The sequence below is a fragment of the Passer domesticus genome, chromosome 5 (assembly GCF_036417665.1).
Source record: "Passer domesticus isolate bPasDom1 chromosome 5, bPasDom1.hap1, whole genome shotgun sequence".
Taxonomy (NCBI): domain Eukaryota; kingdom Metazoa; phylum Chordata; class Aves; order Passeriformes; family Passeridae; genus Passer; species Passer domesticus.
This window is the reverse complement of record NC_087478.1, coordinates 6603270-6614386: the sequence shown is the minus strand read 5'-3', so window position 1 is coordinate 6614386 and position 11117 is coordinate 6603270. Positions and strand designations below refer to the sequence as shown.

Here is an 11117-nt window from a genome sequence, read left to right as displayed (position 1 = left end):
AAATTCCAGCTGCTATAAACCCATGGTTTTCAAATACATACAAGCCAAAAAGTAGCTTTCTTTCTCCCTTTGTATCCAGCTTTGCTGCACTCTGAAGTGATCTTTCCACAGTAACTATTTTTCTTCTCTCTTCCCAGTTAAAATATAGAGAGATAATATACTGTGGATAATACATATACATGTATCTGAATATAAAGATTCATATGTTATATACATATATTTGTGTGCATATATTGGTATAATTTCTTTGTATCTATCTATCTATCTATCTATCTATCTATCTATCTATCTATCTATCCGTCCACATACATACATACATACATACATACATACATACATACACAAATACATTGTTTTTCTAGGAGATGTGGAGCAGAAGCAAATCGATCAAGCCAGCTGGCAGCGAGAAGGCAGGAGAAGGGTGATACAACGCCCTGAACTGCCTCGGCTCTCCCGGCTGCTCCGTGCTCACCCTGCCCGCTCCCGGCTCTTTGAGGATGCGACAAGTCGCAGTGCCGGGGCGCAGCATCCTCGGAGGAGCGTGTGCGCTCCCCCCGCCCCGGCCCCGTCCAATCAGGGCGCTGGGGGAGGGATGCTCGGGGCAGGGATGCAGGGTTGCCAGGCGACAGCAGCGTCCCCGTGTCCCCCCCCAGCCCTGTGCTCCCCCCGGGACCGGGCTGCGCGCTGCCCGCGCTGCCGGCGCAGTTAAACAGCCGCGGGGAGCCCCGCAGCATGGGGCTCGCCTCCTTCCCAGCCACAGCCCCGCTCCCGGCCGTGCCAGGAGCGATAGCCAGCTCCGGGGTGAGAACTAGGAAGGCGGTCAATGAATAAATGCTAGGGATAAGGCTCAGCCGGCCCCTCCGCGCAGCGCCGAGCGCAGGGGGAGGCGGTCTGCGAACGCCAGCCAGCTCCCACTCCCTGTCTTTGCAACTCTAGGTCGCCTCCTAATTTAAAGCTTTGCACCAATCCCCTTTGCCCGGAAAGGAGAGGAAATCTAGAAAGATGCCAGGCTGCGAAAAGGGACCCCAATTCACAGCGCCGGTCCCAGGCGCTGCCTGGCTGAGCAGAGCCAAAGTTGGTCAGAGGAGCGGGAAGCGGGTGCTCCAGGGGAGAGGGGAAAGGAGGGGGATCATCGCTTGGTGATCACGACCTCTCCGTCCCGTTGTCCCCCTCTTCTCCTTCCCTCGCAGCTTACCTCTGACCACTTAGGAGGCCTTGATGAGTTTCCATCGGGATCCGATCCAAGGTGGGGGGGAGAAAGGGTGATTGTTCCCAGAGGAAGCGGCTCACACAAGTTTGGGGGGTGAGACTCCCCGCTGGATGTTTAACGAGCACATCGGGAGGCCCGCGATGCCCGGGGGCAGCTGGAGACCCTCACCAGGACCCATCCTCATTGCACGGTAAGAAGCTGGGCTCTGCCATCCCGCGTCCTGGTCCCTGCATCCCACATCCCCGTCTCTGCATCCTGCGTCTCAAATTCGCGCATCCCGGTCCTCACATCCCCGTATCCCGCATCTCAATCCTCGCATCCCACTCCTTGCATCTCACACCTTGCAGCCTGGATCCCTGCATCCCGGGTCCCTGCAGCCCACCCCCGCCCCATTCTGCCTCTGGACCAGGCGCAGCCGCTGCCCCGGGGGTTGCGGGTTGTGCAGCCAGGAAAAAGTTTAGAGCGGCGAAATGCAAAGAGGATTCCTGACGGGATTCGGGGGGCAGGGTAAACGGGGAAGGGAGGGAGCAGGAGGAGAACAAGGGCTTTTACACTTGCAGAGGGTAGGGTTGAGGGGCACCCCTGTGGTCGACAGCTGGGGGGGTCCGGGCAGTGTGCAGAGAGGAGCTGTGTCCAGATGTTGTCCAGAGGTTCCTGCTCCCACGGGCTTTGGGGGTAAAGGGATGAGATCTTAAGCTTGCCATCCTATGCCCTTCCTTATACTGGGGTGAAAAGTGCCAAGCCAGCAGCTGGGAAAACCGTGCTGAGTGCCCAGCTCATCTCCCTGGATCTGCTGCTGGGAGAGAGTGGGAGAGAGGTGGAGAACCTTAAAGAAATTGGAAGTGCTTTGCTTCTCTGGGAATATCTTCTCTGCAGGGACCTGGCTTGCTCCAGGATCCTAAAATTGGATTATTTCAAAAAGGAAGGAGAGACTAGCAGGGATGATATAGCCATTGTAACTCTTCCTCACATACATAATCTGTGTGTCCATGTGAGTACACAGCCAGCTGTGCAGGGGTGTTTGTTCTTCTGGAGCTGTCTGTGCCTGTGGATGTGCCTTGCCCATGTCCCTGTGTCTCTGGGTGTGCAGGTGTGTCTATCTGTGCTTATGTGTTTGCTGGGATTCGTGTGGATGTTTTCTATGTACAGATTCATAGGAATGTGTTTTTTATTCCCAGACAGTGTTTATCTAACCCTCTGTAGACCTAGAGGTGTGTGGGTACGTACCTTCCATCTGTGTGTGTGCCAGCCACACTGGGACACACATGTGGGTGTGAGAAAGTGGATCTCTATGCCAGTGTAGGTAGGATTTTGGGGGGAGAGCTGGATTTTGGGGGCTTTATGTTATCACAGAGATTCAGTGGATCATTTTACCTACATATCTGTGTATTTCAGCAATCTTGATAAAACTCAAGCAATTGATGAAAAACTAGGCAGGCATCTCACCAGTACTGCATTGAAGTGAACTAAGGATTTGCTGGTAGTTTGTGAGTTCTTTGGCTTCTCAGTTTATGCCACCTGCTGAAGATTATTTTAGTTCTTGTTGTTGTTGTTGTTGTTGGTTTTTTAATTAGTTAAACCAGCTTTAAAAAATATTCAGTTGGAAGACTGTGAAACAGAACAGCCTGGGACACAGACTGGTACCTATTTCAGCTTGCATAAGTATATGTCTCATGTTGATTAAATATTCATGAAAACAATTTGAAAATCACACAACACACCTGATCAAATACATATTTTAGAAAAATGGTGTTTTTCAATATCTTGAAATGCACCTAAATCATGATGAATTCTTCTGCTGTTATTTATGTTGATAAATGTATTATAAGAAAAGGTAACTTCTCCAGATATATTGGGAAAAAATACACATTAAGCTAATTTTATTCATAGTTAAGGTAATAGAAAAATTGTACTTCCGTAATGTTCATCCTTTGAGTGAAATCTAACAATTCATGCAAATCCTTCTTAATGAACTGATTATTTGAAGAGCAATGCAAGCTAATTTTTCCCTACTAGAATATTTCATATTTTAATTTCAGTGAGTTTTTTCTTGTTTGTTTGTTTGTTTGTTTGGGGTTTGTTTGTTTGTGGTTTGTTTTAAGAGAATGATGTTCTTCATACTCTTGATACCTCTAGAGCCTTCCGTTATATATAAAATATAAAACACACTCTAAAATAGAAAACATATTAGTTACTTTACTGCTCCATAACTTGAAGACAAGTAAAATGGCATTGGTATCAAGTACATTAAAACCAGACTTTCATCCTGGAGCCAAGATGCTTTTCTAATCACTGTTGATGTTTGCCTGGGTTACTTGTGTTGATGACCTACTTATAAGCTTCTACAAATAAAGGAATAAAGTTTTTAGGCAAATCTTGACACCTTGTCTAGGAGTAAGATTCTAATTTTATCATTGAAAGACTGGATCTAAAGGAAGATGCAGGGATAAAGTATCTTTCTGGATTCACATAATGTTTTTACAGTTAAATAAATGTGACAATGCAAAGTACTAAATCAGACTGGAAAGCCAAAATAAAAGAAATACATTACAAACAATGCTATCATTCAGTTCAGTGGTCTGTGTTACATAAGTGGAGCTGAATTTGGAAATGAAGGCAGTGTAGGGACATGTAGTGGCATTAAAGAAAGAACAATTTGGATGCTTTGTGTGAACACAACTTGCCCATGGCAGTGTCCTACAGAACATAAATTGTCCTGTGGCTCACAGAGTCCTATATAGAATACCATAAGACATGAAAGTCCTGGTTCTAATGTTTCTTATGCTGGGGTCAAATTACAATTTTACCTTTAAAGCCAGTGGGCTAAATTCTCTGCTTGCCTACAAGAATTCAGGTGTGCACATGAGGTGTGCACCCACCAAAAGTCTGGTTTAGCAGTGCAATTTGAAAATCCAGCCTGAAGACTTCACGGGGTGTGAGATCCTGTATATGAGGTTTTAAATTTGCCAACAACATCCTACTGAATGGACTTCATTCTCTGATCAGTTTTTGAAAGTTGTCTCCAAAGTCCTACAAAATTTTATCGGGATTGTTGCACCTTGTTTCCTCCACCTTGTTGTACTATAGTTATTGATCAGTTAGTATGAATTTTTGTCATTGGTAAAGTCATTCTCAGGATGTCACAGAACACTGCCAAGATGTTTGATGCTCTCCAGGATCAGACAGCATTACTGTCTATGTGGGAATGTGTATAACTATGGCAAGCTACATAAGCTGTTGTGAAGGTGGTGTAATATTGACTGTTGATTTTTCTGCTTATTGGTATAAAACTGAGAGCTGATTTAAAGCTTAATCAAAAACTGAGTCCAGGTCAGAGAGTTAAAGAGAAAATTGTCCTCTTGCTCTCTCCTAGTGTGGAGAATAAGTCTCTGCTTTAATTCCTGAGTGGGTTGCATTTGAAATGCAGGTGTATCCAGAGCCAAAAAAAATGGGGTGACCAGAGGGAAAATCAGCCACCCTGCCCCTGCAGCCAGCCCTAAACATCCAGAGCAAAACCCTGGTGGACCTGGGGTCCAAAAGTGGCAGGAAAGGAGGGTAGTATCCTTCAGTGGCATCATCCTCCTAAGTCTCTGCCTGTGACTGTTTCTCGCTATGAATTCTAGCTGATAATCCAGCCCTAAACTGGCAGGAAAAAAACCAAAAAACACTTGTAACACATTTCATTTTATGAAAATAAAGATTGACAGAAAATCCCGAGTTTAATTTAGCAGTAAGAGTAAAATGACAAAAAAAAAAAAAATTCCTCCAAGTCACAATGCTGCCTGGGAATAGCCTCAATGCAATTGTCAGGTGTTTCCACTGGGACAAAACCACAGTTCATTGTTAGGAGTGCTTCAGCTATTACAGATTAGTGCAATTTCTTCAGGTCTCTTTCTTCAGGTAAGCCCAGAATGCCGTATGTGATCTCAATGGATTTGCTGGTTTATCTATTGTCTTAAGAGGTTTTCAGACATTAATTTCAGGGATGTGCAGACTTACGAAAATACTGCAAGAAATGTACTGTCTTGTTTCCAGCTGCCTTTTGAGAGTAATGCAACAAATTTTCATGGGGCGTAAATCACTGTGAACCTATCAAAGTCAAAAAGAATTACAAGAACTACAGCAAATTATACCAAAAATGGGCTATAGAACTATATTGCTTTTATCTGATATTAGTCCTCTTATATATAAAATTATGCAGTTGGAACAATTATCATGCAAGTTTTCATAGCTATGCTGAGATTATGGGAGTATTTGCATAGTCAGCAATTATACTGCTTGTGTAGGAACTTATGGGCTCCTCATGTTAATCAACAGTCTTTCCCAAAAATGTAAGAGTCAGGTTGGCAGCTTTTCCAGACTAAGACCCAACATATCCACATGGAAAAGCATGGCCTTAACCCCAGCTGCTGAGGCAGCCTTTCTTCAGAACACTATAAAGTCTGGCATGTGGCTTGAACTTGATAGTACTGATGACCCTGACCTCAAAGTCACTTTCCCAGGGCATCCACAGGGATACAGCATGATCACCAAGTATATGAACTAGATCAAATGTGCATCAAGCAAGGTGTGTAGAGAGGGAATCACTGATAAACCTTTCATGGATGAAATGGGAACTTGGACTTTTGGTGGATGCTGTCAGACCTTGAAATTCTCCATTAGAAAAGTGAATAGAGGAGGGGAAAAAAGTTGTGAAAACAGAAAAAAAAAGATTGAGGAAAATATCTCTGTACAAGACAAAATGGGAAAAATAAAAAGAAGGGAATTGCTTGATAGAAAAGGGAAAAATTATCAGTAGAGATACTCAAATGACTTCAATCTGGAAGAGAAGCAAATTAAATGATAAGCCAGTTGTGGGAAGAAGAGATTTTAAGGCAGATGAAGGTGGTGAAGTCAATGGAGACATTGTCAGATTCCAGAGGAAAATCAAGCAAGTCTGCACAAGAGAAAATTAAGTCAAAAGCTAATTGGGAGACCACAAAGCCAGCAAATTCATAGGACAGAACTATATTAGGAGAAATCATGGGATTATTGGTTTTTCATGTGAAGAAGGATGAACATGTTAGTTTAGAGCTCCCTTTAAGGAACAGGGTACCTGAAAGAATAAGTGAGGTAGAGTATGCCAGTGAGAAGAAACAAGAATGCTCTTGAGAAAATGAGATGTGTTTGAGGAGAGAACAAAGGGAAGAATAAAAAAGGGAAGTAAAATGAAAGGATTTGGACTGGCATGACATCAGAGGAAAAGCACTGACAAAGGCTGGAAGAAGGGATTGACAAAAAAAAAAAAAAAAGGAAAGAGAAGAAAATAGTATCAAAGGGTGTGGGAGGTACAGAAAGTCATCTTCTACTGGTACAGAGGAGGAGCTGGGGCCCGGGCTTGCCTGGAGGAAAGAGCTGAAGGGAACCTGAAAACTGGGAAAAACCTTTGACTAGAATATGACATGCTGGTGGAAGACAGGGAGAAGAGAAAATGTGCAGAGTGTAGAGACTGACAACACCCTGAGCTGAGGCTAAAACTTATACATTAGCTTCCACTCCCTCAAAAAACTCCACTAACGAGCCCAGACACAAACCAGGGACAATTTTTGTGCTACCTGAATGCTGCATCTGGAGAAGGGACACATGACTACATAACTGCATGAGCCTCAGCCCCTGTGAGTTGTGGTGCTGGTCCTCCAAAGGACACATTGCTGAGCTGACAGAGATCTGCCCTGTGCTCTGTGGAGGATGATGCTGCAGGCAGCTCACCAGTTTGGGATTCCAGCAGCAGAATTCTTCTCTGGAATGAGCTCTGCAGAGAAACTGGCTGAAACAAGTGGGCAACAAGGGGCTGTCTGATTATATCGAGAGGTTCTAAACTGCTTCCAGCAGCAAAATTAATGTGTCAGATGCCAAATCTAACACTAAAGGGACATTAATGGCTTGCAACAGGCTTTGAACACTGTGTAGTGAATCCGATGGTGAGGTGTAGGATGGGACACAAATTGAAAAGAGTTTGAAAATCTTACAAAATATTGTTTCACACCTAAATTCCTAAAATTTATCCCCAAATATATTCCTAAATTTTTTCAGCCCTAAAAGTTCCTAAACATTGTTCCATTGTTCAGTGGTGTGGCTCCCTGCTCTACAGACATGTAATAGCAGGGCTACAGAAATGCTGTCTGTTATAGGAATGCAGGTTAAATTCTCCTCCTCCCTGGTGAGGAAAGAAGCCTGTGGGAAGCCAGTCTGGGGTTCTCTGAGAGGCTCCTAGACCAGTACTGACCTTTTTGACCTTGAGCTGTTAGAAGCACAGCTCACCACATCAGGATGGTTATTTTCTATAACAAAGCTGTGATTAAGTCTCCTTAGATCCCAAAGGGTCCCCAGCTTGTGTGTGCCAGGCCTCCACAATGGGGCACCTGCAGCTGTGCTTGAGGGAGCATTTCTACCTGTGTGTTTTGCAAGAGATTTTTGGCTGAGGTATTTTTGGATCCAGTACTTACTGCCTTGAAAATTCTGTATTGCTTTATAATCATTATGTATTATATTGTTATTACTAATTTAATTCACATTGATTGCATCATCTAGTGAAGAAATTGTCAGGAAAGCATGAGAAGAGATGCTCTGCTAGTGTTTAAAAATATTACATTTGTAATGCTTAGCAGAAATTGGCTGCCCTACTGTTAGACTCACACAGCAAGAAATGTGATAAAAGTCAAGAAGCAAATTTTGGGGAGGTTTCCAGAACTCATAGAATGATTAATTTTTCCCTTTTATTTATCTGTACTTTCATGACAAGAGAAAGCAGATAAATAGACAAAAGGATGGAGGAAAAAAGAAAGATTAAAGTATTGTGCAGTAACACATGTAGGGTTCAGTGCTGAGGTATTAAAAGAATATACATGGATCAGCTCACGTGGCTAAGAACTGTCAAAATTATATTTCTCTGCAAGACCACTTAAAAATTTATATTTTTATGCAAAAAATATAATTGGTCTTGTCATAACAAATCAAAAAGTTTTCAAAAACATCCTTAAAATTTTTGGTGAGATTATGTGTGTATTTGATTGTTCAGTGTCACCAGTCAAGAATATGACTATGGACTTCTTTGCTTTTTATCATAGATTTTTAATGGCATTTTTATAACCCTTTAGTCAGTCAGAAAGACATCTTCACTGTATGTCAACTGAAACTGCATTTGGTTCCTTTGTAAAACTTCCAGATGTTTCTGTAATACCATAAATTGTCTTGATTTTATCTTGTTACAGATATATTTTACCAGTATTTAACTCTGCCTTGAAAAAAGCAGGGGAGAAAACTGCCCCCATGGGGCTTCAGTGTAGTAATATTGGATTAAACTTTGGCAAAATGGTGTGAAAAGGAGACCTTACAACACCTAATAGACATTACAGTGCATTGTTTGCATAGAGACTATTAAGTTTCTTGTTTTCCTTATCATGAAATACTGGTTCATAAAATAATATTTTTCTAGAAAAATTGGAAAGTTTATAGGAATCTTCTAAGATATTTTCCAACCCCTGTAAGAACACACTAAAGTATACTTGTTAAATCCATCTTGCAAGAGTTTCATTGTATTCCCTCAGGATCTCTTAATTGTGCTGCTCATTTTGTTCCTTGCAGCCACCCTGGCTTCAGAAGAGCCCTGACAATACCAGAGATCAGCAGACAATGTGCTTTATTAAACAGGTGCAAGCTCATCCTACACTGACTGATGATGAGGTTGAGTTATCAGGCAAGTCTTTGCTCTCAGAAGTTGAGGAAAAGGAGAACAATTTTGTGGGAACCATAGACCAACATTCAAGTCTGTTTTAGCCAAATACTCCTAAACCATACTGCTCAAGCTTCTTTCACACCATTATCACAAAATGTATTTACCTTAAAAAAAAAAAAAAGGCATTTGCTTCATAACCAAGAAAAGAAATAAACTCTCTACCTCAGGTCTTAAAAGCAGAACAAACCCCACTGCTGTTCCAACAAAAGCAACATGCAGCCCATGCCTTTTTCATCCATTCACTTGTCATTGTGGCTGTCATAAGGTACATTTACATATGGCAAATCCCACAGCTGATTCATTAAGATGATTTTATGGGTGAAAAGGGAACATGACTTAATGGAGTCACTCCAGGAATACAAATAAAATCAGATAACTTTCAGAGGATAATAACTTTCCTTTCTGAAGTGGACTTTAATTCTCTGAGAAGAGAATAGCTCTGCTTAAAGCAATCTTTGCTTCTTCACTCAGAAGTGATCTCCGAATAATTGTGCAGTTTAGCTGAACTTTGCTTTCCTTGGTATCCTAGGAGAAAAGCTCTGACAGACTGGGAATTTTAACTTGTTTGTAATGTAAACTCAGTATACTGGTGGTGCTTTTTCAACACTCCAGAAACTGCTTGGGAGGAAAAAGAAATAAATAAAAAGGCTTTGATCCTCTGAGCAAACAAAGAGGGGAGAAGGAGGTTAAAAGAACCATCATTTGTTAAAGGCAGAGAAGGAAAATGTGGGAAAGGTGTTTCTATTTTAACAGTTTCAGAGACAGAAAGAAATATCAGAAACTTCAACAGCATTAGAAGGTTCTAATGAATGAGGTTTGATGCTTTAGTTTTACTGTGTCATTGACATTTTTGAGATTTCTAAGGATTATGAAATTCTCAATAATATCAGTCATCTAAACAAGATTTTTTTTTTCCCAGAAGCAGATATCCAGGACAAAGCTTAGTGATTAATGCTAATACCTTGAGTATCCAGCTCAGATAAACATAGTCCTAGTGGCATCATTCAGCATGGAGAAAGGATGAGTTTAGTCTGGAAGTAACACCAGGTCCTGGAAGCTGAGATTTAATTAATATATCAGGCTTTTGGCCAAAGGGTGGAATGTAAAATGAAGTTTGCAGTAGCAAGGAGAAATGTGCCCTGTTGGATGCTTGTCTCTGAGAGATGCTTCCACTCCCTAAAATGTAGGTATTTTGGCCAGTAGGTAAGATGAAGTCAAGGCTTACATTACTTCTACTTATTTGACTGTCTATTTCACTTTTTTTTTTAAGGAAGGAGGCAGACAAATAGTTCCACTTAGACCTAACTACCTTAAATCAATGTCCAGGGAGCAGCTGCAGAGTAATAGGGTTTCTGAGTCCTGTGATTTCCTGGCGAGGGCACAAGGTTCCAATTAGAACTTATCCTGAGAGAGTGCAGTGTCCATTAGGGCAGAAATGGATGGAAAGAAGCCTTTTTTATGTAAGATTCTTAATTTTCAAAGATTGTACACAATGTTCCCTTTGCCTGAACACAGCATTTATAGTTCCACAGATAATGACACCAGTAAGGACCTCATCTGATCCATCTCCCCCTCCAAAGGTGGCATAAACTGTCTTTAAATCTTTATTAACTGATACTTGTTGAATGATTTCCTTAAAATCTGCACTAACAGACATTTCACAGCCTCTTGCAGAAGCATATATCTTAAGTGTATCACTGCTCTTATGGACAGAAGGTCTCCAAAAGTTTAACTGAATCTCACTTTTTGCAACCAAGTCTATCACTCTTATCCTCTCTACTATGGAAATTTGAAGCAATTCAGTATTTTCTTTTCCATTCCAGCCTTTTATATTGCAAAGGGATTAGATTTTGGCTGTTTAATGTTCATTTAGGTAATGTTCCCCTCAGTCATCTTCTCCTGACTCAGTGAAATAACTGGTTTTCTTTTGACATTTGCTTTTTTAAGTAGCTTGTTCTTCTTGCTGTTTTCCTTTTTGCCTTCTCTGGTAGCTCGTCTGGACCCATACCCAAAAGATGAGCACAGACAATGAAGACCTTGACTTTCCCTGTCTTGAATACAACATTTCTCAAAGAAATCTTTTGTACCATTTATTTCTTCTGCTCTCCAAGCCTCCCTCCAGCCAGCATTTTG

At 41.8% G+C, this 11117-nt stretch overlaps 1 protein-coding gene across 6 annotated transcripts in view; it reads left to right on the top strand.

Annotated features, from left to right (window-relative positions):
* Nucleotides 1-666: 666 nt before the first annotated feature.
* The window catches only part of GRM3 (glutamate metabotropic receptor 3), a 102605-nt gene continuing 92154 nt past the window's right edge, over nucleotides 667-11117 (top strand). For all 6 annotated transcript variants that reach the window (XM_064421846.1, XM_064421848.1, XM_064421847.1 and 3 more), the window contains exon 1: nucleotides 667-1400. The gene's annotated coding sequence lies outside the window, so the exon portion shown is untranslated. The remainder of the gene's footprint in view (nucleotides 1401-11117) is intronic.